We start from the raw sequence: 25,272 nt of genomic DNA, 5'->3' as shown, positions 1-25,272 counted from the left end.
ATACCTGAGAAGAATCAAATTAAGAATATAAACTTTTGTAATTTCTTGTTATGACAAGGAAAAAGAGAAAAAGGACAACCTTTGAAATTATGTAACATTAGTCATTTCAATTTTTTTGTACATGGGACAGCACCTTGGTCCTGTACCTATTTTAAATTCTGTTAGTGTTTACTTCATTGTAAATACTTTGAGGGTACCTTTGTACTTTGCTTTTCACATTGGTTCTGTGATTTGGGAGTCAACAACTTCCCTAAAAAGCACCAGTATGTTAAATATGTTAAATTCTAACATCAAGATCTCAAAATTTGTTACTGAGCTTTAATCATTTTCTCACGCTTGATGTGAACAGTATTTTTAATAAAGTTATGGAGATAAAAAATGAGAAAAAGACTTACTTATTGAAATAAACATTCCACAATAAAAACTAATAAAACAGTGGAAAATTTCTGTAGATTTAAACCAGACATTCTCTATACAAATCAAAAACAAGAATTTGTAAGAAAGCGAATTTCTCCTACAATGTCTTTATTTTCTGCCACTCCTGGACTTGGGCTCAGAGCCTGAGCATTGTCCTTGTGCTTTCTCAAGGCTAGACCTCTACAACCTGAGCCTCAGCATCACTTCCGACTTTTTTCTATGTATGTGGTACTGAAGAATCAAAGCCGGGTTATGGTGCATGCTAGGCAAGCACTCTACCACTAGACCAAACTCCCGGCCATACTATGTCTTTTATTTCTGAAGTCATGCAGATAATTGCTATTGGGCTTAAATGTAATGATATAACAATTTCGGGCAAAAATGCAGCCCAAGAGGCCTGCCCCAGAGGCCAAGATGGAGAAGACCTCCACAGCCACCATCACCTTCTCCTTGGCACTGTGGTAGACAGGCGGAAGGTGAGCCCCACGCTGCAGAACTCCAGCATGCTGAAGGTCAGGAACTTGGCCTCATTGAAGGTGTCAGGCAGGTTCCTGGCCAGAAAACCCACCGTGAAGCTGGCCAGGGCCAGGGAGCCCAGGTAGCCCAGGACACAGTAGAAGGCAGTGAGGGAGCCCATTTTTTTAACAGAATGATGATGTGGCCATGTTCAGAGTGTGCATCTGTGTCCACAAAGGGAGGAGAGCTTCCCAGCCAGAGGCCACACAGACTCACCTGGATGAGGGTGCAGATGGGGATGTGGAGCTTAGGAGCCCCAGACACCAGCAGCCCCCTCATCCTTCTCCCTGGACAAGTGGCCTTGAAGGCCAAGACCACAGTCACCATTTTGGCCAACACTGTGGAGACAGCCACCGTGAACACAACTCCAAATGTGATCTGCTGCAGGATGCAGGTGGCTGTGTTGGGATGGCCAATAAAGAGCAAGGCACACAGGAAACACAAGATGAGGGAGATGAGTAGGATATAGCTGAGAGCCCGGTTATTGGCCTTGACAATGGCAGTGTCTTGGTGTTTCACAAATAATCCAAGCACAGCAGCCATGAGCATAGAGAAGCAAAGAGCCATGCAGGCCAGAGCCATGCCCAAGGGATCTCCAAAAGTCAGGAAACTTGCAGCTCTCAGGAGACACTCATCTCTCTGTGTGTTGGCATACTGGTGATCTGCACACCGCACACACTGCTCCATATCTGGAGAGAAGTGTAATCTGCCATTAATCAATATTGCAAGCTTCATTTTCTTCAAAGAAATGTGGAAAGTATTCATTTAGATATAATCCTGATATATCAGCATTTCCTATCATAAAAGCATTTTAGTCTCTTTTCTAAACCATAAACACCTCCCACATCGATATTTTTCTTTACTCAGGTTTTTTGTTCAACTTCTTTTTCCTTCATTGACTAATACTTGAATTGATAATGTGCCCTTTGGGGCTTCCTATTAACAAGTATTATCTACACATTTTCTCATGTGTTCTCACACATGTACTTTTCTGCTATCCAATGGAAATTTTGCATAATATAGCTTAGTTGTCCTGAACATATTAATTTTATTCCCTTAACACATATTTGAATTTTTCTCATTAAATTTTGTGTCCAATTCGGTGGTGAAGCTGTTGAAACTGAAAACCTAGTCTTGGACACTCTAAGACATGCTCACTAGTTAAACTGAATTCATATTTCTGAGCACTTGCTATGTGGCATGAAAGGGTTTCAGCAACAAGAAATATAGAAGCAAGATTCATGTTTTCTATGTGGATAGAAAGTAACTTTCCATATGAACAATATTCTTATAGGACTTCTGTTTCATGTTATGTTCAGGTTTACACATGTCTTTTTCATTATTGATATAAAAGGTTTGTGGAACATAACCTTGTCTGCAATATACTAGAAACTATTACTGAAATAGGTACTTTGGACACATGATGTAATGTATTTCAAAAGCCAATGCCACCACTGGACAATATGAACTTTTATCAGAGAGAAGGAAAATGGTTTGTCTAATCATTATGTACAAATTTTCATTGATGTGTTAGGATTAAGGAGAATAGAGTGAAATGAACCCACTACCTGATGAATGTAACTGTAACCCCTCTATAAGTTACCCTAACAATAAAGGGAAAAAATGAAGAATTTTGCCATAAGTCATGGATTTACCTGTCTCATTAGCAATCTCATTTTGTGGGCAAGGGGTACAATCAAAGCAACAGGCAACCTTTCCTTCCTGAGGAGATTTCCTGAATCCAGAAGAGTCTCTGTATCTCATATTGTTGCAGTATCCCACTTTGTTATCTGATATATTGAATTTATTGGTATTTGGTTATTTGAAATTTGATAGGGAAGGGGGAAAAACCAAGATGGGGGGTGGGTGTTGGGGGGGAGGGTGATGGGTACCAATACATGTGAAAGGGTACCAGTATATGTGAATTAATGCACCTTCTATCTGGCAAATATCATGTAACCCTTTTATTAATTTTTTTAAATATTTTTATTGTAATTAGTGAAAGGGTTACATGATATTTGCCAGATAGAAGGTGCATTAATTCACATACATTGATACTCTTTCACATGTCTTGGTACCCATTTCCCTCCCCCCCCCACACCCCTCACCCGTCTTGGTTTTCCCCCTTCCCTATCAAATTTCAAATATCCAAATACAAATCAATTCAATATATCAGATAACAAAGTGAGATACTATACCAATAAGAGATAACCAAGGGACAGCAAAGGAGATGAGAGACAACATAGTACATTAAGGGATTATCATCAGGATAATCCCTTTTATTAATTGCAATAAAAAATTATAAAAAAAGAGTCTCTGGTCCTTTTATGCCTTTTATGCCCGAGCTGGCTTGGAACCTTGATCCTCAGATCCCAGCCTCCTGAGTACCTAGGATTACAGTGTGCACCACCGTGCCATGCAGTATAATGATTTTATGTAGCTAAGTGCAGCCAGTAAGATAAATTCTGTATAGAATACATATCCTGTGATTACCCTAGGCTTATGTAATACATCCTTCATTTCTATACTGTTGAAATATTGAAGAGTATGGAATCTTTAAAATGTGGAAACTGAGGTCTGGGAGTTTCACTGAGTGCTGCAGTGCTTGCCTAGCATGCTCAAAGTCCTGGATCAACTCCTCCTGTACTACATACATAGAAACAGTCATAAATGGTGCTGTGGCTCAAGTGGTAGAGCTCTAGCCTTGAGAAAGCCCAAGGACCATGCTCAGGTCCTGGATTCAAGCCCCAGGACTGGCAAAAAAAACAACAAGGACAAAAAATGTGGAAACTGATGAGGAGGAAGTAAGCCCTAGCGTACAACCCTATGTAATTTTCTAATATTCATGTTACTATCTGTTGTCACTACTCATCTGTGAAGTAGAAAAGAGCAAGGAGGAAGTCCTCCTTATTGTAGCATTGTGAGAACCCCAGGCACATAGTATCTTCCTCTTAGTTTTCCAGTGGCCATGAAGTGAGCATCTTCTCAAAGCTGCCTTCAATCTTTCCCGTCCCCAAAAGTGCCTAAGTAGAGAGGTCAACTAAGCATTGAATAAACCTTCCATAGAAGGGAACAAAGTAAACCTTTCAAACACCTAAAGGGATCTTCAGTTACTTTATCACAGTATAGGAAATCTTCTGGAAAGACACAATTTACATTTTATGATGATATTATAATCAATATTTAGAAATATTTAATTTTTATTTATTAGGGCAGTGACCATGACATACTATTGCTTTAGATTTGCATGCTACTATTTGAGACACAAGTCTACTAGATGTTTTTGTTCATAATTGGAGAAAAATATCTCTCACAAGTGTCCTTTTAATGTAATCTTAAACCATGATACTCAGATCTTGGCACTTTGGGTATCTTGGGAGATAGGAGAAAGTTGCTGGGAATCAGCCAGTTATAAATTTAAAGGAAGACTTCCACTTATATATACATATGCCTGTAAAATCATTATTTTTATATTCAACCCACCTCTGTAGTTGCTATGGCCCACTGTACCATCGCTTCAGATAGACAGTTGATTACCATGGAGAGCATATGGAGAAAACATTCCCAGTTTCACCCCACGTTCAAGACCATCTGGAAAATTCCAGATGTTCAGAATGTCATACTCTGGCTCCAATTTCCTCGTCTCATCCAAAATCACTTGATCTCCAACAGGATTGTAAAACTGGATGTTCTTCAGAAAAGGGTGAAGCTAAAAGAGATACAACATCTTCCAATGAATTACATTTCAAAATTAAGACAGAAAACCTGAACTAAGAAAGCCTTTTGATTGTCCTTAATTTCTAACTTCAAAATCAAGAATAGCTCAAATATCTAATGAAGTCTTCCAAAAGAAAATCTATAGAGAAATAATCTTTTCGAAATCAGGTTACTCAGAAATGGACTACAAGGCATATTCTTCAAAGACAAACCAATACCAGGTGAATGGCAGTATATAAGACAATTCTGAGTTGCCAATCTACAGCTTGACACAACCACTGCTTTCATGAATGTCTATCAATCTAGCCTACTAAATTGTTAATACAGCTGAATGAAACTAGTTGCCATAGAAAGTATGTATAATGCTGTTTATCAGGTCATCATTTGATACTACTGCAGAGACATGTAAGGAAAAGCTACATATGCAATTCAAAAACAATAACTATGAAAAGTACAGATTATATTAACTAAAAAATATTCAGAACTTGGGCATTGACAGCTCATACCTGTAATCTTAGCTATCAAGGAGGCTGAAATGTCTGTGATACCCTTGTCTGTAGTAAGGTACAGAGAAATACTCATAAAAGGTGCTGTGTCTGTAGTGATAAAATACTAGACTTGAGCCCAAAGAGTTCCAGAGATAGCACTCAGACCCTGGCAAAAAAAACCCAAAAGCAAATTATATAAACATGGAATATATTTAAATTTTTTACTGGTCATTATTTTGTATGAGGGATATAATCACATATCTAAAGTACCTCAAAGACATTTAAGTAAAATCATTTGGGACTTGGAAAACCACTAGAAATATTTAATTTCATAGAGTAAGACACCCTCTAGTAAATGCCTGAGCTAATGATGTGTGCCTTGTAAAATAGAACAAGTTACCTGTGCACCAAAAGGCACTGTCCCTTTTCTATTTCCAATTATTTGAACTTCTGTTTGATGAAGAATCATCTCATGGAGAGCCTGGGCCACCGCATATGCAGAGTTGTAGATATTGTGACTCGCTCTAGACATGGTCATGTCAAACATATGCCCAGGCAAAAATTCCAAGGAGGCATCAGAACAATTGTCCCATGTCGCACAGTGAGACTCAGAAGCTGAGCAATTAAAAGAGAGAAACCACAGCCAAGCAAGAAAAAAGTTCCCTGGGTATTTGGAAGGGTTAGCTGCCTTGACAAAATCTATGAATCCAGAAACTTTTGCACGATGGTGTAAAAATATGAAAGGTACATGCAATGAGCCTAGCATGAAATATCTCCTTTTCATGGTTAAATCCCACTGTGAGTTCATGATACAAACTTTGCCTTTAGCCAAAACTACAGTAAATCTAGTAGTGATTCATGATCACCATATATGATGAGAACGTTTACTGAAGATTTATTGATCTCATTATAAACTTCCATCAATTGGAGCATTTGTGACAAGCCTTTGTTGGAGACCAGTAGCTCAAAAGCTACACAAAGTCTGTACTTGGTCATTTCTTCTTTCAGTTTAGGAAGAAACCACAAACCATTGTCATCTTGTGAAATCAAAAGCCCCACCCAGTTCCAGGTGAAGTGAAGCAGTAAGGAGACCGTGGCCGGGGCTATTGATGTGTCCTTTGGAGCCACCTGATAGAGAGTTGGAATCTTGGCTCACAGCAAGTTCAAAAGAGCCAAAGGTAAACTAAAACAAGAAAATTGGATTCTCCATGAATGAGATTACCATCCATCACAATCTCAGTCTTGAAGCCTAATAAGCATGAGTTAACATCGGTGAAAGATGATTGTTTTCAATTTTTTCAAAAAAATCAAACTGATCTTTAGTAGTTGTACAACAGATCAACTTCATGGTAAAGTGCCTCTTGATGTTTGCACACCGATTCCTCCCATGTTTCTCCACCTCAGCCACTCCCCAAGTTTCCTAGTTCCATTTTCACATGAGTGTGGGGATTTATGTTGTTGTTCTCAAGCACCTGTTCCCTATATGTCTAAAGGTTTCCCTTAACATCTACCCTTTCCACACATGCTTCAGCACAGTGGTGTTCAATTTTTATACTATCTATAGATCTGAAAAGGTATTGTTTTTATCCCTATTTTTTTCAACATAATAACATGCTCATGTGTGTACATGTGAATGTGGGTGTTTGTGTATGTGTGTGAGAGTGCATGCCAGTCTAGGTGCATGAACTCAGGACCTCGTGTACTTTCTTGGCTTTCTCCCACCAGTCTGATATTTTTACTACTGGAGCCAGATATTCTCTACCTGCTATTTTTCTGATTCATTAGAGAGAACTTTCCTGAGTAGCTAGGATGAGAGGTAGAATCAACAGTACCCTCCTCAACATATCTTCACATTTGAAAGTCATTTTCCATTCCCTGATTTGTGATGAAGAAAATTAATGATAAGGTTTGAAACAACAAATAATCCATTTGCATGACTAATCTTCCATCTGATTTTCCAAACAATGGAAAAACACATATCCCACTCTCCTTCAATACATGCCTGTTGATATCACAAAATTTGATAGGCCCTTATAATATTCATTATTTCCTATCCTTCTAACACCTAAAAGGACATCAAAATTAGACATTTTATATCTGCCCACAATCCATCCCTCACCTGTGGAAATCTGTAGACTTCCAGCAATGTTCCAATCTGGGCAGCCATTGATCCCAGTGGTCCTGTAAATGCTGCTACAGACTTGCTGTCTCTTCCACAGGAGTAGTTTGGGATTGTGTACTTCCCAAAGAGCCAAATGAAAGGATTTTTAAATGCTTCCCAAACTCCAGTGCAAACATCATAGACATCAAATCCGAGAGTGAAGTTATGTAAACGATCTCCTTAATAGCAAAAGCCAAGGCCAAAACAAACTGATAGTTCTTGAAGAAAAACATGCATGGTGAACATAGAAAGTGAAGAGGAGCATTTCAAAACATTTTGATGATTTGAATACTAGCTTCTTTGCCAATAAAACTATGAAAACATTATTTGTTATTGTAGCACTCAGAGCTATGAATTTTCCTCTGAGTACTGCCTTTGCCGTGTCCCAAAGGAGCTGGTATTTTGTATGCTCCTTTTTGTTAAATTTCATAAACTGTTGAATTTCTTTTCTGATCTTTTCGATGACCCATTGGTGATTTAACAATGTGTTGTTCAATCTCCATGAGTTACAGGGCTTTCATTATGGAGATGGGTGTTCAGTTCCAATTTGATGCCTTTGTGGTCTGAGAGAGTTCAGGGAATAATTTCAGTGTTCCTGAATCTGCCCAGGTTTGTTTTATGCCCTAAAATGTGGTCTATTTTGGAAAATGTTCCTGTGCTGCTGAAAAAAATGTATATTGTGTTGTTGATGGGTGGAATAATCTGCAGATGTCTGTTAGATCTAGTTGGTCTGTACAGTTGTTCAATTCTAAGGTTTCTCTGTTGAGTTTTTGCCTTGTTGATCTGTCCATAGGTGAGAGTGGTGTGTTAAAGTCACCAACAGTATGTTTCGATCTATGTAAAGTTTCAGTGAAAGTAAAGTTTGCTTGATGAAGTTCGGTGCTCCGGGATTCAGTGTGTTGATATTTAGGATGGATATGTCCTCCTGGAGGAAAGATCCCTTTAGTACTATGTAGTAACCTTCTTTGTCTTTTCTCACTAATTTTAGTTTGAAGTCTATTTTAGCTGATATGAGGATGGCAACTCCAGCCTGTTTATGGGGGCCATTATCTTGATAGAGTTTATTCTAACTTTCAAAAAATGTTTGCTTTTTTGGGTAAGATGTGTCTCTTGAAGACAGCAGAATGATGGATCATGCTTTTTACTCCAACTCGATAGTCTATATCATTTAATTGGAGCGTTAAATCCATTGGTATTGAGAGTCAGGATTGAGAAATATTTGTAAGTTCCTGCCCTTTTTAAAAGCTTTCATTAGGGCCTGTGTCTTGATAGTTCTTGTGGTACTTAGATGTTATGACTTTTAGGTGCCATGTTTTCTCTGTATTACATTTGTGTTGGTTTTCCATATGTAGAACATCTTTGAGAATTTTCTGTAATATTGGTTTTGTTGCTACATAGTGTTGCAGTTTTCCCCTGGAATTGAATGTTTTTATTGTTCCCTCAGTTGTGAATGAAAGCTTAGCAGGGTACAGTATTCTTGGTTGGTATTTATTTGACTTCAGGGCATGACATACATCCTTCCAATCTCTTCTTGCTTGCATGGTCTCTGCGGAGAAATCTGGGGTTATTCTGATTGGTTTGCCTTTATAGATGATTGTTCTCTTCTCCCTGGCTGCTTGTAGGCCCCTATCTTTGGTCTCTATTGATCCAGTTCAGATTATAATGTGGCGGTGGGATGTCCTTTTCTGGTCAGGTCTGTTTGGGGTTCTAAAAGCTTCTTGTATCTGGATGGGCCTGCCCTTCTGGATATTTGGGAAGTTCTCTGAGATGATTCCCTGAAGTATATTTCTAATACCATTGACCTCTTTCTCCAGACCCTCCTCAATACCAATTAGCCTTAAATTAGGCTTCCTAATTGTATCTTGGACCTCCTGTAGCGTTTTCTCATATTTCAAGATTTGAATTGACTCATTTTCTGTTCTTTCTCTATAACAACTAAATTATTTTCAAACCCGGAAATTCTCTCTTCTGCATTGTCTAACCTACTATCAAAGGTTTCTACTTTATTCTTCATCTCCCTTGCTTCTAATTGCTCATTTTTGATTCCTTGCATCTCTTGTTTTAGATCATGTATGGATTTCTTTAGCTCCTTGATTTCCATTTGAGTGGTTACCTCCGCAGCTTTATTCTCTTTGGACATTTCTTGGAGTTCAGTCACCATTTTGTTTGTGGATTTTATGAATTCACCCATTTTTCTTTGAAAAACCTTTATTTAGGCCTCCTTTATGGCTTCCCCTTTTTCACATATCACCTGGCTTATGGTTTCCTCTTGTTTAGATATGGCTTCCTCCTTTATCTCTTTCTTTATGTTTTCACACTTTTCATTAATGATGTTTATCAATTGCACTTGTATACCACTTGGAAGACTCTCCTCTAGATTTGCCACTGACTGCTCCATTGCCTGTTTATGTTGGGATGGAGATACTATTCCTTGATTTGACGTTTTTTCTTGAGTGTCTTGTTCTGGCCATTTGAAAATGGGGACAAGATTAATAATAAACAAGATTATAATTTTTCAGATATAACCAACCTAGACCTTTTCAGTTGCTGATGATAGATTTTCGCTCTTTTAGATTGGTAATATCACTCTCTCTTTCTTTTTGTGCACATACATGCAAATCTAATACAACCACAGATTACCGATTTATGACCAAGACAATAAGCCCCTCAATCCAATCTCTATTGTATTTGAGTCCCTCTGGACCTAGAGTATAATTGAACACCTAGATACATAGCATTGCTCAAAAACCATCAAATGTAGATCCCTGCATTATTAGAGTTGAAGGATGAACAGAGGACCAGAGATAGAAAAATAATATGAAAGATGACAAGGGTGGTAGGAAAAGAATAATGCAGGAGTATAAGATTATTATAGTAGTGAAGAAAGGCTATTGTGTAATGATAACTGACCTAAGGGGATAGACAGGTAGACTATTTTAGTATAAAATTTAGATGAACTTAGATAAAACTTATGACAATAAGAAGAGTACTAAGAAGAATATAGAAAATTGAGTTAGGTAGATATTGGAGATGTCAATGATACAAATTTTAAAAAGAAAAAATGAACAAAACAACAACAAAATAAAAGAAAACAGAACACAAAAAACAAAACAAAACTAAACTAAACAAAACAAAAAAAACAAAACAATCCAAAAAAAAGGGTTTTCTTCAGTTTTGGGGTTTTTTTGGGTGGTGGACAGGAAACTTGGGTCTCGACTAAATTCAGGATCTAAACACTTCACAAAGTCTTTTTCTCTTGAGATTTGTCTTTGTGGTTTTTGGGATCAGATTGCTTGATTGGTAAAACAAAGCTGAAATATCCGCGGGTGGCCTTGTTTACCAGGCTTGTGGCTGGCGCAGGGGATGGACATCAGCAGCACTGGGGCCAGATTTCTGACTAAGGGATGTCTTGGAAATCCTTTGTCAGTTAGAAAGATGGCTCTGTCAGAAACACCTCTCAGGCTCCAATTGCTTTGGCCCGTCTTTGCCAGTAGTCAAGATGGCGCTGCTCTCAGCTGGAGGGGGAGGGGCTCCTGTCCCAATGCCTCCTCGGAGGTACTCACAAATTGCTGGATTCTCCGGTTTGGTGAAGCTGGCAGGTCCGTGCAAACCCATACCTAGTATTATACTTAATGGCGAAAAGCTAAAGCCATTCCCTCTAAAATCAGGAATGAGACAAGGATGCCCACTCTCTCCACTACTCTTTAACATAGTATTAGAATTCCTAGCCAGTGCAATAAGGCAAGAAGCAAGCATAAAGGGGATCCAAATAGGGAAAGAGGAAGTAAAACTATCCCTCTTTGCAGATGACATGATTCTGTATTTATAGAACCCGATAGACTCCACTCCCAAGCTTCTTGAGCTGATTCAAAACTTTGGAAGGGTAACAGGGTATAAAATAAACCCTCAAAAATCAACTGCCTTCCTCTATGCCAACATTGAGAGGAATGAGGCAACAATCAGGAAAGCAACTCCTTTTGCAAAAGCTTCAATGAAAATAAAGTACCTAGGAATTAGCTTAACTAAGAATGTAAAGGACCTTTTGGATGAAAACTTTAAAACTGTGAAAAAGGAAATTAAAGCAGAACTGAGGAAATGGAAAAACCTGCCATGATCCTGGATTGGAAGAATCAACATTGTGAAAATGACAATCTTACCAAGGGCAATACCCATCAATATCCCAATGTCATTCTTTAAAGAAATAGAAGAGGCAATCCAAAATTTCATATGGAATAATAAAAGACCCCGTATAGCAAAAACACTTCTTAGCAGAAAGAACAGAGCAGGAGGAACTTCAATACCAAACTTTAGACTCTATTACAGAAATATAATTATCAAAACAGCTTGGGATTAGCATAAGAACAGGTCTGAAGACCAATGGAATAGAACTGAGGACCCAGATATTAACCCACAGACCTAATCTTTGACAAGGGAGCCCAAAAAATAGAATGGAAGAGAGACAAGCTCTTCAACAAGTGGTGCTGGCAGAACTGGATAAGCACCTGCAGAAAACTAAAGTTGGATCCTTCTTCATCACCCTGCACTGGAATTAATTCCAAATGGATCAAAGACCTCAAGAAGTAAAAGGAGATACACTAGGACTCCTTGGCACAGGTCGAAACATTCTTAATAAGGACCAAGAATCACAACAAATCAGAGAAAGCCTGGATAAGTGGGACTGCATTAAACTGAAGAGCTTTTGTATGTCAAAGGACATAGCTAGTAAATTAATCAGGAAGCCTACAGAATGGGAGATGATCTTCACCAACCAAAGAATGGATAAAGGCCTCATATCTAAAATATATCAACAGCTCAAAAAATTGAATCACCCCACAACTAATCTCCAAAGAAACAACCATCCAATTAACAAATGGGCCAAAGACATAAAGAGATTCTTCTCTGAAGAAAAACAAAAATGGCCTATAGACACATGCAGAAATGCTCAACTATCTCTGGTCATAAAAAAGTGCAAATCAAAACAACTCTAAGATTACACCTCACACCAGTTAGAATGACCAGGATCAAGAAAACTAGCAATAACAGATGTTGGAGGGGATGTTGCCAGGAGATATCACTACTACACTGCTAGTGGGAGTGAAAACTTGTTCAACCACTATGGAAAGCAGTATGGCAGTTACTCAAAAGACTAAACATAGAGCTCCCCTATGACCAAGCAATTCCACTACTAGACATGTATTCAATTGTCCAGAAACAAGGACAAACTAAATCCACCAGCACAACGATGTTCATTGCAGCACTATTTACCATAGCAAAGATATGGAACCCACCCAGATGTCCCTCAGTTGATGAGTGGATCAACAACATGTGGTATTTGTACACAATGGAATTCTATGCTGCTGTCAGAAAGAATGACATCACCCCATTTGTTAGGAAAGACTTAGAAAAAATCATATTAAATGAAGTAAGCCAGACTCAAAGGAACATAGGCTCAATGGTTTCTCTCATTTGTCATAATCGTTAGAAACCTCGGGCTCTCCTAGCAGAGATTTGCAATAGAGCAAAACCTAGATACATAAGGCCATATAGTATAATGCTAAATGAAAGGACCTCTAGGATATAGAAACAAAAGCCATATAATGAATGACTCTGTTCTTAACGTACTATGTTATCTCTCATCTCTTTTGCAAGCCCTTGATTATCTCATATTGTTACAGTTTCTTACTTTGTTATCTGATATATTGGATATATTTGTATTTGGTCATTTGAAATTGGATAGGGAAGGGGGGGGAAACAAGATGAGGGGTGGGGGCAGGAGGGAGGGAAATGAGGACCAAGACATGAGAAAGTTTATCAATGTATGTGAATTAATGTACCTTCTATTTGGCAAATATAATGTAACCCTTCTATTAATTACAGTAAAAATATATGAAAAAATAAAAGAAATAAAAAAGAGTCTCACAGACTTTTAGACCCAGGCTGGCTTTGAACTGTCATCCTCAGACCTCAACGTCTTAGTCACAGGAATTATAGGCATGAGCCACCAGTGCCTGGGTATAAATTCAGTTCATGAAAATAGTAAGTTATGAGGTTGGGAGTTTGGCTAGTGGCAGAGTGCTTGCCTAGCATGCACCTGGGTTTGATTCCTCAGTAGACATTCATAGAAAAAAAGGCAGAAGTGATTTTGAGGCTTAAGTGGTAGAGTTCTAGCCTTGAAAAAGTCCAAGGACAGGGCTCAGGCCCTGAACTCAAGCCCAGGACTGGCAAAAAATAGTAAGTTATGCATACCCAGTGAATACATAAGAATAGGAGAATGACCTAGGGCCTCATTTGTGAAAATCAGACTAATGGCGACTCTTTCTGAAAATCAACCCTAACGTCAAATTAGAATGCATTTTGTGTGAGCTAAATTTTAGCCCAGGTTGTCTACATTATTAGATGCCTTTGTGTAGATAATAATCTGCCTTGCCTTTCCAACGGGTCTAGAAGCTCTTTATATCACTAGTTCTTATTAACTGTATGTCAGAAAAGTCTGAATAGGTTTTTTGACACTATATATTCCTATCTAAGCCTCAACCAACCTCAACTATTTGGACTCCTACAAAATTGGTTTAATTGAGTTTGCTTGCTTGTTTGTTTTTACTCAAGGTTTGAGTTCAGGATCATGTCCTTGCTAAGACAGTACTATATCACTGGAACCATACTCCCAGCTCTTCTTTTCTTTTTTGCTTATTTTTTCGGATATGGTTTTACTTTGCAGCGGGGGGGGACAATTCTTTTTCATTGTCAGGATAATGCATAGAGGGGTTACAGTTACATTTGTAAGGTAGTGGGTATGTTACTTCTTGAACCTTTATTCCCCTTCTCCTGTTTTTGTTCCCCTTTCTCTCCCCCCTAGTCGTCTTGTTTTCCCCCATCCTTTCCCTATTTCAAATAAACAAATAATCGTATATATAAAGTATGCTAATATACAAATTCAGATACAGTAACTTCATGAAATTAACAATAAGTGGAAAAAAAGAGAAAAGAAACAACTTCCCATAGTACATCAAGAACAACATTCTCATACCTACAGCCTCTCATGGATTCTGATGTCACTCATCAAACCCAGCTTATTTGTTGAGATATAGTCTTGGTAAATTTCTGCATGGACTGTCCTCAAATCCTCTTCTCTTACAGATCACATATTTTGAGTATCTAGGATTACAGGAGTGTCTCACATACCCAGATCATTGATTTATTTTTTAAGCCTCCAGATATTACAGACTGATTTGAAAACTACATTTTTTATCGATTTTACCTTTTTGAAGGTGGCTTTATTACAGAGGGAGGCTTGAATAATATAAGCACTCATTGACATGTAGATGGGGTCACATTTCAGAAGAAATGATATCATCAGTACCAACCATGTATATATCTAGAGATACTTTCTGGAGGCCTTAATGTTATCACTTATGTCAGTTCCTCTCTGACCAATCTCTCACTGAGGGAGTAGTTAGAAGTCCATAACAATACTGGAATTGCTGCCATTCAAGACTATGGGAAGATGAACCCTAAAAGGAAGCCTTACATCTATCTGTGAATTTCTTGGGAAAGTTTCTTAACAATTCTCTGTTTGAGTTACCTTGGCTATAAAATTAACAAATGGCACAGATCTACTTGCCAAAAATGTCATAAGTAATTGCGAAGTACTCCACCAATAGAAATTGTGCAATTGCTAACTAACTAATTGTATAAAATTCCATAGAAGTCTATGCTTTTCCTTTGGGATTTTAAATAATTATTTATTTGATTTATTTATACAAGGCGGCATTTGCCTAAAACCTCTTTCTTATAGGATATTGTCTTTGATTTATGCTCTTTCACTTTGCCAGCACACTACTTTGCATGTGTATAAAGGATTTGCAAGAAAAATCACTTAATTCACAGCATTTCCTTTGTTGTGACTGTCTTATCACAAACTGTTAAAGTTGTCACTTCTTCTCAGAATTGTTTGTCTAGTTTTTGTTCAGGCTTATAAATATACTCACCTTGGACATGGTTTATAGACAGTGTTAGGAAAACAAATACATGTGCTAGAACAGTTACCTTAGATTTATTCTTATATAAGAAAATCAAGGTCGGGGCCGTGAGTTTGGCCTAGTGGTTAAAGTGCTTGCCTAGCATGCATGAAGACCCGGGTTTGATTCCTCGGTACCACATACATAGAAAAAAGTCGGAAGTGGTGCTGAGGCTCAAGTGGTAGAGCTCTAGCCTTGAGAAAGTCCAAGGACAGTGCTCAGGCCCTGAGCTTAAGCCCAGGACTGGCAAAAAAAGAAAATCAAGGTTTAAAGGTTTGAAAAATAAAGCATCTGAACAGTTATCAACACATATCTAATTTTCTTCAGACTGCTCCCTCAGTTTGGAGTGAACGTTGTGGTCCTGAATTTCAGAAATCCCTCAGAAAGAAAAGACTGGCTGTTGTTTGGATTGCAAACTTCATCCGGAGAATGAGATTCTTATGGGACAGGGTAAGTCCCGGACTCAAGTAGAAATTCTCCATAATGTCATCCAATTAATGTGAGTCAGTAGAAGTTCAGATTGCAGAGGCAAAACTGCCATTCTTTCAGGTACTAACACTTGATGCTATTGCCCCTTGAAATTACACAAAGCACAGCCTTGAATGACATCTGACTTTGCTTGTTTTATATCCCAGTATATTCATGCTTTTCTCAAGAAAACTCAGTTCCCCATACTCAATAATGCAAGTTTTACTTCTATTATAGCATTAAGTACAAAGCTGTAATAAGGACAGGGTCTGCATATTCTTCCAGATTCCATTTATAAAATCAGGAAAGCAGGGATCATGTACAAGTGCACAGACTGCTTTTGCCACAGAGCAAGGGATCAGAAGGGTCTTTTGGTTTAAGAAGTAGACAACGGTTCGGTATAGCATCATGCTTAGAGCTTTCAAACTTGGTTTGGTTCTTTATTCACCACTGCTTCATAGGTGAGGAAGAGCAACCAAATAATGCCATCATTGAAGGACATACTGTAGGGCTTTTATTAATATTTCATAGGGATATATAAACCATATTACCCATAATTTTAATGGTTGGTGCTGTCTATACCTTTTTTCACTGAGTATCAGAACTATTATTAAAATAGCATACAGAATCATTTTGATAGTAAAAATATTTTTTAAAAATCCACCATTAAAGACTTAGAAAAAATCATATTAAGTGAAGTAAGCCAGACCCAAAGGAACATAGACCCATTGGCTTCCCTCATTTGTCATAATCAGTAGAAACCTTGGACTCTTCTAGCAGAGATATACAATAGAACAAAGTCTAGATACATAAGGCCATGTAGAATGATGATAAATGAAAGGACCTCCACAATATAGAAACAAAAGCCATATAATGAGTGATTGTTGTCCTTGATGTACTATGTTATCTCTCATGTCTTTTTTTCTGTCCCTTGGTTTTCTCATATTGTTACAGTATTTCACCTGGTTATCTGATATATTGTATATATGTGTATTTGGTTATTTGAAGTCTGATAGGGAAGGGAGGAAATCAAGATGAGGAGCTGGAGTGGGGGGAGGGGAATGGGGACCAAGACATAAGAAAGGATATCAATGTATGTGAAGTAATGCACCTTCTATCTAGTGAATACAATGTAACACTTCTATTACTTACAACAAAAATACATGGAAAAACACCATTATGTATTATAGTCATTTAGTGTAAAATTTCAATTAGAAAACAAAATAATTTGCATGAGATGTTAATGGGGGTTTTTGTTTTTTTTAGCCAGTACTGGGCATGAGCTCAGGGCTTGAGCACTGCACTGGGCTTTCTCAGGGCTAGAGCTCTACCACTTGAGCCACAGCACCACTTCCTGCTTTTTCTATGTAAGTAGTACTGGGGAATCGAACCCTGATCTTTGTGCATACTAGGCAAGCACTCTACTATTAGGCCAAAGCCTCAGTCTGCGAGGTTATTGATATAGTTCAAAAAAGCCTAAAATAAAACAATACTAACCATTTTTGTACTACTTGATAGTACATTAAACAGTCTCAAATCGTTAATTTCCATTTAAGAAAAGGCAGGATGGAAATGGGATGAATTCTTCCCAATTCCTTCCTCATTATCTTCCTCATCAGATATGGGGCTGTGTATGAAGTGTTCAGATCAAGAGTATACTAACACAGACAGAAATCATGTCTCCCTGGGTTGCAGGTTTCCTGGATGATGAAGCATGCCTAGGAATGTCCCTATGTCCCTGGCCTGCAGGCTCTTTACTTGGACAAAATGGCTGCTGCTATTCTTTTTTGTTTTTTTGAACAGTGCCAAGATACTGACCTTGGTTTACCTTCCTGCCTGTCTACCACAGTGCCAAGGGGAAGGTGATGGTGGCTGTGGAGGTCTTCTCCATCTTGGCCTCCGGGGCAGGGCTCCTGGAATGCACTTTTTCTCCAGTGTTACATCATCCTGTTCAAGTCACATAGAAATTATCTTCCTGCCATCAGTGATAAAACACATAATCAGGAAATAGGATTTAAGATGAATTCAATGTGTTTCATGAATGAATAGAAATCTGAAGTACACCTACATCATTTTCCCAATAAGCTAATAGTGGGTACTGTTGGAAGTACTTCAGTAAATAAAATGGCCCACATTCATTTCTCTAGTGGTGATAGCACAGTATATGTCAGCTTCTTACTAAATGATCTCATTTTCATTTTATTCTGCATATATGTGTTTCCGCAATTCAATCTGCATTTAATATGTCTATTTGTATTTAGTATACAATCTTTGTCTTTAGTCTTTGTTGTCTTTTATTTAATTTTCAAAACATTTCAATAAAGCAAATTCTTCCCTATATCGTGTTTATTAGCTCCCTAATGAATTCTGTTAATATTTTCCTAGTTACATAGTTCCATATTGTTCTATGCTCATTAGAGCATGTTATATTAAGTAATTACACATTATCATTTCCACATTTGCCTTTTGAAATTTTGAAGAATGAGTTTTTGAGAATTCATTTTTTTCTTTCCCCTCTGTATTTTGCATTGTGGATAAGGGTGATTATAGGCTATAAATACACTCAAGTTTGTTTCACAATGTATTGAGGCTTGAACCAAAGTTGGATGAAATTTGTGGAGGCATTATAATAGCTGAATCAATCACTGTTGGATAAACTAGTGAATTTCTCCTTGCTTAATCAACGTGTATACATTAAATAACCATATATATATTTATTACTAGAGTATTTCTTTATTGAAAAGAAGATGAAGAGTGGTGTATCTATTACATAATTAAAGGAATGAGTACATTTGGTTATTTTCATTGTTACTGCATCCTCAAAAGACCCCCTATGACCTAGCTAACCCACTTCTGGCCATTTACCCAACTGTCCATTAACTGTCCATTAACTAGAAATACTAGCACAACCATGTTCATTGCAACATTATTTACCATAGCTAAGGTGTGGAACCAACCAAGATACCCTTCAGTATATGAATGGGTCAAGAATATGGGTTATTTGTACACACTGAGATTCTATGCTGACATCAGAATGAGTGACACCATCCCATTCATAAGGGAAAAGAAAGACTTGCAAAAATCCTACGAAGTAAAGTATGTCAGACCCAAAGAAACATAGGCTCCATGGCCTCGCTTAGTTGTAATAATTAAAGTCTAGGATTTTCCTAGGAGAGGATAACAATAGCTCAAATGCTATTCTTTCACACAGGAAAAGCTAGGCAAAATGAACTTTATGATATGGATTGTGATTGTTGTTCTTATTGTATTATGTGAAGTTATTTCTTTCTCTTTTTTTTCCTTTGCTTTATCCCCTGTTGTTACTGTGTCTGACTTTGGTACCCTATGTATTATACATATGTCTATTTGTTTGTTTGAAATAGGAAAGACAACAGGAACAACAAGATTATTGGGAGAGGGTGGAGGGAGGAAAAGAGGGAGAAAAACATGGGAAGGGGTATCAATGATTAAAATGAAGTGCACCCACGACATGACAAGTGACAAATGAAACTGTAACCCCTCTATAGATCACCCAGAAAAAAAGACAATTTTTTAGAAAGAAACAAATGCCAATTCACTGTGCTCAAGGTTTCAGAACAAGAATAAGGAATGGGGTTGCTTTGACCATATATGCTCATGGAAGTTGTTTAGAAACATCAGACTCTAAATGGTTTAAGTTTGTTGCTAGCAGCATGAAGTCTTCCTAGCTGACTATAATTAGCTTCTGAGCTATGGCAAATTTATAAATTTATCCTATGTGGTTGTTATTTTAATATTCTATGTGAAGATACTTTTTACCTTTTTCTCTTTTTCTTTTTTCTTTCCCTTATGACTTATCCCATGTTGTTGCTTTATCTGACTTTGGCACCTAGTGCATTGTAAATACATTCGCTTATATTAATTACAGAAGGGAGGGGAAAAACACAATGAGTCACATGACATAGGCTGACCCAGTGTAACAGCAATATTCACAAGATATTATGTTGGAGATGAAATCCAAAACTGGGAAGGAGGGGAAAGAAAAGTGAGAAAAAAATAAGAAGAAGTAAAGGACTCACTACTGTACAGATCTAATTGTAACCCTGCTATACATCACCATGAAAATAAAACATTTTTTAATTTTATATTTTATTTTTTATTGTAATTAATAAAAGGGTTACATGATATTTGCCAGATAGAAGGTGCATTAATTCACATGCATTGATACCCTTTCACATGTCTTGGTACCCATTACCCTCCCCCCAACCCCCCACCCGTCTTGGTTTTCCCCCCTTCCCTATCAAATTTCAAATAACCAAATACAAATAAATCCAATATATTGGATAACAAAATGAGATACTGTACCAATATAAGATACCCAAGGGAGAGCAAAGGAGATGAGAGACAACATAGTACATTAAGGACAATAATCATTCATTATATGGCTTTTGTTTCAATATCCTGCAGGTCCTTTCAATTAGCTTCATACTATATGGCCTTATATATCAAGGTTTTGCTCTATTGCAGATCTCTGCTAGTAGAGCTCAAGGTTTCTACAGATTATGACAAATGAGGGAAACCATTGAGCCTAAGTTCCTTTGAGTCTGGCTTACTTCACTTCTAAGTCTTTCCATTTCCTAACAAATGTGTCAATGTCATTTTTTCTGACAGAAGCATAGAATTCCATGGTGTACAAATACCACATGTTGTTGATCCACTCATCAACTGAGGGACATCTAGGTTGGTTCCATATCTTTGCTATAGTGAAAATGAAACATTTTTTAAAACTCCCCCCCAAATGTTCAAATTTTAGTAATCACTACTACTTGTGATTACCAGTACTGTAAAAATGAGCAATAGTCCCTTATTCATTGAAATAAATATTACAAAATACAAACTAATATAACAATGGAAAATTCCTATAGATTTACATGACACATTTCATACAAATCAAGCATGTGATTTTAATTATAAGAAAGTCATTTTCTCCTACTGTGTCTTTTATCCCAGAAGTCATGCAGAGAATTCCTATGGCACATTATCACAATGATGTAACACTTTGGGGCAAAAATACAGCCCAGGAGGCCTGCCCCAGAGGCCAAGATGGAGAAGACCTCCACAGCCACCATCACCTTCCCCTTGGCACTGTGGTAGACAGGCAGGAAGGTGAGCCACACACTGCAGAACACCAGCATGCTGAAGGTCAGGAACTTGGCCTCATTGAAGGTGTCAGGCAGGTTCCTGGCCAGAAAACCCACCGTGAAGCTGGCCAGGGCCAGGGAGCCCAGGTAGCCCAGGACACAGTAGAAGGCAGTGAGGGAGTCCTTGTTTTACAGGATGATGATGTGGCCATGTTCAGAGTGTGCATCTGTGTCCACAAAGGGAGGAGAGCTTCCCAGCCAGAGGCCACACAGACTCACCTGGATGAGGGTGCAGATGGGGATGAGGAGCTTAGGAGCCCCAGACACCAGCAACCACCTCATCCTTCTCCCTGGACAAGTGGCCTTGAAGGCCAGGATCACAGTCACCGTTTTTGCCACCACTGTGGAGGCAGCCACTGTGAACACAACTCCAAATGTGATCTGCTGCAGGATGCAGGTGGCTGTGTTGGGACGGCCAATAAAGAGCAAGGCACAGAGGAAACACAAGATGAGGGAGATGAGCAGAATGTAGCTGAGAGCCCGGTTATTGGCCTTGACAATGGCAGTGTCTTGGTGTTTCACAAATAATACAAGCACAGCAGCAGTGAGTACAGAGAAGCAAAGAGCCATGCTGGTCAGAGCCATGCCCAAGGGATCTCCAAAAGCCAGGAAACTTGCAGCTCTCAGGAGGCACTAATCTCCCTGTGTGTTGGCATACTTGTGATCTGCACATGGCATACAATGCTCCATATCTGGAGGAAAGTGTATGGTACCATTATTTCTTGTTGCAAATTCTTTTTCATCAAAGAAATTGAGAAAGTGTTCATATATATCTATATCTATCTATCTATCTATCTATCTATCTATCTATCTATCTATCTATATATAATCCTAATACTTAAGCATTTACTATTATAAATGCAATTTGGTTCTTTTCTAAAGCATAAATCCATCATATTTCCATATTCTCCATTCAGGCTTTTTATTAAACTTTTTTTCCTTCATTGACTATTGCTTGTATTGATAATGTGCTCTTTGGGACATCAAATCTCATAGAAACTACTCCCTACACATTTTCACACTTTTTAACAGGTGTGCTTTTTGGCCATCCAATTGAAAATTTTATACAATACTGCTTACCTGTCTTTGTAAAACATTATTTTTATCCCTGTGCCACATACTTGAATTATTCATGTTATATTTTGCAGTCAACTCATTTGTGAATCAGTTAAAAGAGAAAATTCACTCTTGCATACTGTAAGTTATACTCACTTCTCAAACTCTGTCCACATTTCTGAGCACTTGCTCTGTGGCATCAATGGATCTTGGCAGAGAGAAATATAAATGTGCAAGTTCCATCCTTCTTTGTGCACAGAATGTAACTTTTCATGTGAACACTGTTTCATGTTTTGTTCGTTTTACACATCTCACTCATTATTGATACAAAGGATTTCTGGTCATAATTTTGCATGTGATATGTAATTCAAGCTATGATATGTCATATTTTAAATTGCAATAGCAAAACTAGTCAGTATCTGTGGGGACTCCTAGCTAGTGGTGTGGGAGCCCCGCTGCTTGCCCCCTGTGCTTCAGCACGTACACACTCAGTAATCCTCTCCCATGCTTCCTTTACTTGAGGTCAAGTTGAACCCTCAACATGGCCTTCTGGAAGTGTTCCCAGTAATTGTTACTCCCCAGGCTTCCTTTACCCTCAGTCTGACAGCAATCTTCCCTGGCAGATCTGGGAACCACACAGCCTACAACTGCTTCAATATCGGAGGGCAGTTTACTTTTGGGATACGTTTCTTATGATATAAATCCTCCTTTTTTAATAAAGCTGCGGTCAGGGGCAACACCATTGCCTCACATGGAATTCAGATCTCCTCCCAGGCCTTAATAGATACTGGAGCTAAAAGAACTTGCCTTAGGAAGCAGGAAGTTCCTGCCTCCTAGAAACTCTGCCTTAGGCCCCAGCTCCAGGGTTTAGGCAGCCTAGTAGCATGTTCCTCAATGGCATGCCCTCTGCCCTGGGGAGGGCCGTTCAGCACTGGTCTTAGAGGACCTGCCCAGTAATCTCTTGGGAGAAACATTTTACAAAATATGGATGTTGTGGCATTCTATGCCGACTGCATTATCTATGAGAAAATTGGCATAAAACTGCTCCCCCAATTCTAGGTGCCACAGTCTCCCATGGTTTCCATTTCCCCCTACAGTTAATTTGGAAATTGCATGACCCTGTATGGTTGGAGCAGTGGCCTATTGGCAGGAAAAACTATTGGAGCTACTAATATTGATATTGGAATAGCTTCAGAAGTCCCCATTTTTGTTATCATAAGGGTCAGGAAAATACAGGTTTCAAATACAGGTTCCTTCATGATCTCCCCACAGTAAATATGCCCATGGGGGCCATCCAATCAGGGCTCCCAAGTCTTTCATCAATTCCTGATGATTTGTATATTTATGGTATTTAGATAAAGGATTGCCTTTACCGCCCCTCCTATTACAACCTTTTTCGGAAAAGATGCCCAGGTTTAAAGCAAAGGCCTCCGGAGGTATGTAGAAGTCGGTTGACCCCCCTGTATGTTTGTATTTTTTTTCCAGAAAGTGTACTGTGGCCTAAAACGGAGAGGAAAAGCTGGACGGAGCTAGCTCTCTAAGGCCTGGGTGGTCAAGGGATGCCTTGACCCCCCTTTCTGGAGTTCTTGTTGATAACAGGGCATGTCTGAGAGGACGTGTGGGTTCAAGTCCCATCAGCAAGACATGTCTAAATCTAAATAAGCTGTTTTGTGAGAATATTCATCTGATTTCATGTTTTTGTGTTAAGTGCATCTGACCCAGACCAATTTTCTTGTTGTTTTGTTTTCCCTCTTGCTTGAGAATGGCCTCAGCCCAACCGGCTACCAAGAAATGGAGATCTCCATTGGGGAGGCACCCCCTGAGTTCAGGGCCCCATGGTCTTTCCATCACTCTGATAGCTTAAGGCCAGTTATGCCATCAGAAGTTTGGGGGTTACTTAAAAGTCTCTGCTTAGCTCTGTCTTGTCCATGTTACATGTTTTTCCTTGGGTATTTTTTCTTGTCTGGTTTTGTCTTTGAAATTGGTACCAGTCCTAAATATGGATCCTTGTGGTTTTTATATGTGTGTGTGTGCATCTTTGTTATCTATTTGAATCTCTTGAAAACTTCAGAAAATGTACAGCCGATATTAATTTTGCGTGCTTTTAGATGTTTGAGTATGAATGTGTGAATGTGTGTGAGCGAACATGTTCAAGATTATACTTGTATACAAGTATACACGTTTATTCTTGAAACTAACATACACAAAAGGGATAGTTGGTTAAATCTAAGTCTAAACTCCAAGCAAAGTCAAATGCCTCAAGGGATTATTGTATTGTTTTAAAGAGGAACTACTTTAAAATCTAGTACTGTATTGCATAGAGCTGTTTATATTGTAAACATTGTGTTCAGTTTAACAAAAAGACATCAGGGAACTTTGAATTTATTTCCTTGAATTTAAATTTGGAGATAAGTATCAGAAATTTAAGTGTGAATTTATCAGTTTCAAAAACCTTGCCCATCTGTTTTTTAGAAAGGACAAGGCTTCATCCTGTCTTCTTTGCAGGCTGACACTGGAAATCTGATGGTAAAGTGGGTGATGTGATTAGTATTTCTTAAACTCGTCCCCTAAAATGTATTAAATTGGGGAAAGAGGATTTTAAAGAAATGTTTAAGTAAAGTGTTAAGTATTGAAGTTTTAAAGAAAATTAGAGCTGGGTTTCTGGATGAAATTTGGAAGTGAGGTTATCCTAAATGTTTGTTTCAAAAATATAATGTAGATCTGGAGGCCAGGTTTAAAAAGCTCTCTGGATGAGTGGAAGATGGCGCCGAGACAATAGGGATGCTGCTTAGCTCTCTCTCACAAAAAGAGAGAACCAGGAAGTCCCACGAGTCAATTACCTTAATAAATTCGCAACAACAAGCTCAAAAAGCAACAGAGGAGGACTCAAACCTGAAAAGAAACCAGATAAAGCTTACATCTAACTTTGTCAAAGAATTCAGAATGCAAGGACGCTCCCCCACCCCTCACCGCCAGCTCTGAGCCGCCAAAAGCCATAGTGGAGGGCACCGGGCGGTAGTCCTGACCGCTGCAGAAACCAGCATAGGTTGGGGCCAGCAAGATGCAGAAACAGCGGAACCCAGACACAGAACCAGAACAGCAAGCAGTGGAACCCAGACGCAGAGCACAGGCAGCAGCAGAGATCCAAGGGGAGTGAAGGATTCTCGAAAACCGTGCAGCACCCACAGATGAACGCACAGGCGTGAGTAGCACAGCAGGTCCCCAAACCCATTGGGAAAGCAGGGCTGGTG

At 38.5% G+C, this 25,272-nt stretch overlaps 1 pseudogene; it reads right to left on the bottom strand.

The window, feature by feature from the left end:
* Positions 1-698: 698 nt before the first annotated feature.
* LOC150068276 (vomeronasal type-2 receptor 116-like) lies at positions 699-25,018 on the bottom strand (annotated as a pseudogene).
* Between the last annotated feature and the right edge of the window lie 254 nt (positions 25,019-25,272).

This window comes from Megascapheus bottae, chromosome 1 (assembly GCF_031878675.1).
Source record: "Megascapheus bottae isolate mThoBot1 chromosome 1, mThoBot2.hap1, whole genome shotgun sequence".
NCBI lineage: Eukaryota > Metazoa > Chordata > Mammalia > Rodentia > Geomyidae > Megascapheus > Megascapheus bottae.
The sequence above is the reverse complement of the archived record's forward strand: the minus strand, read 5'-3'. Positions and strand labels throughout refer to the sequence as shown.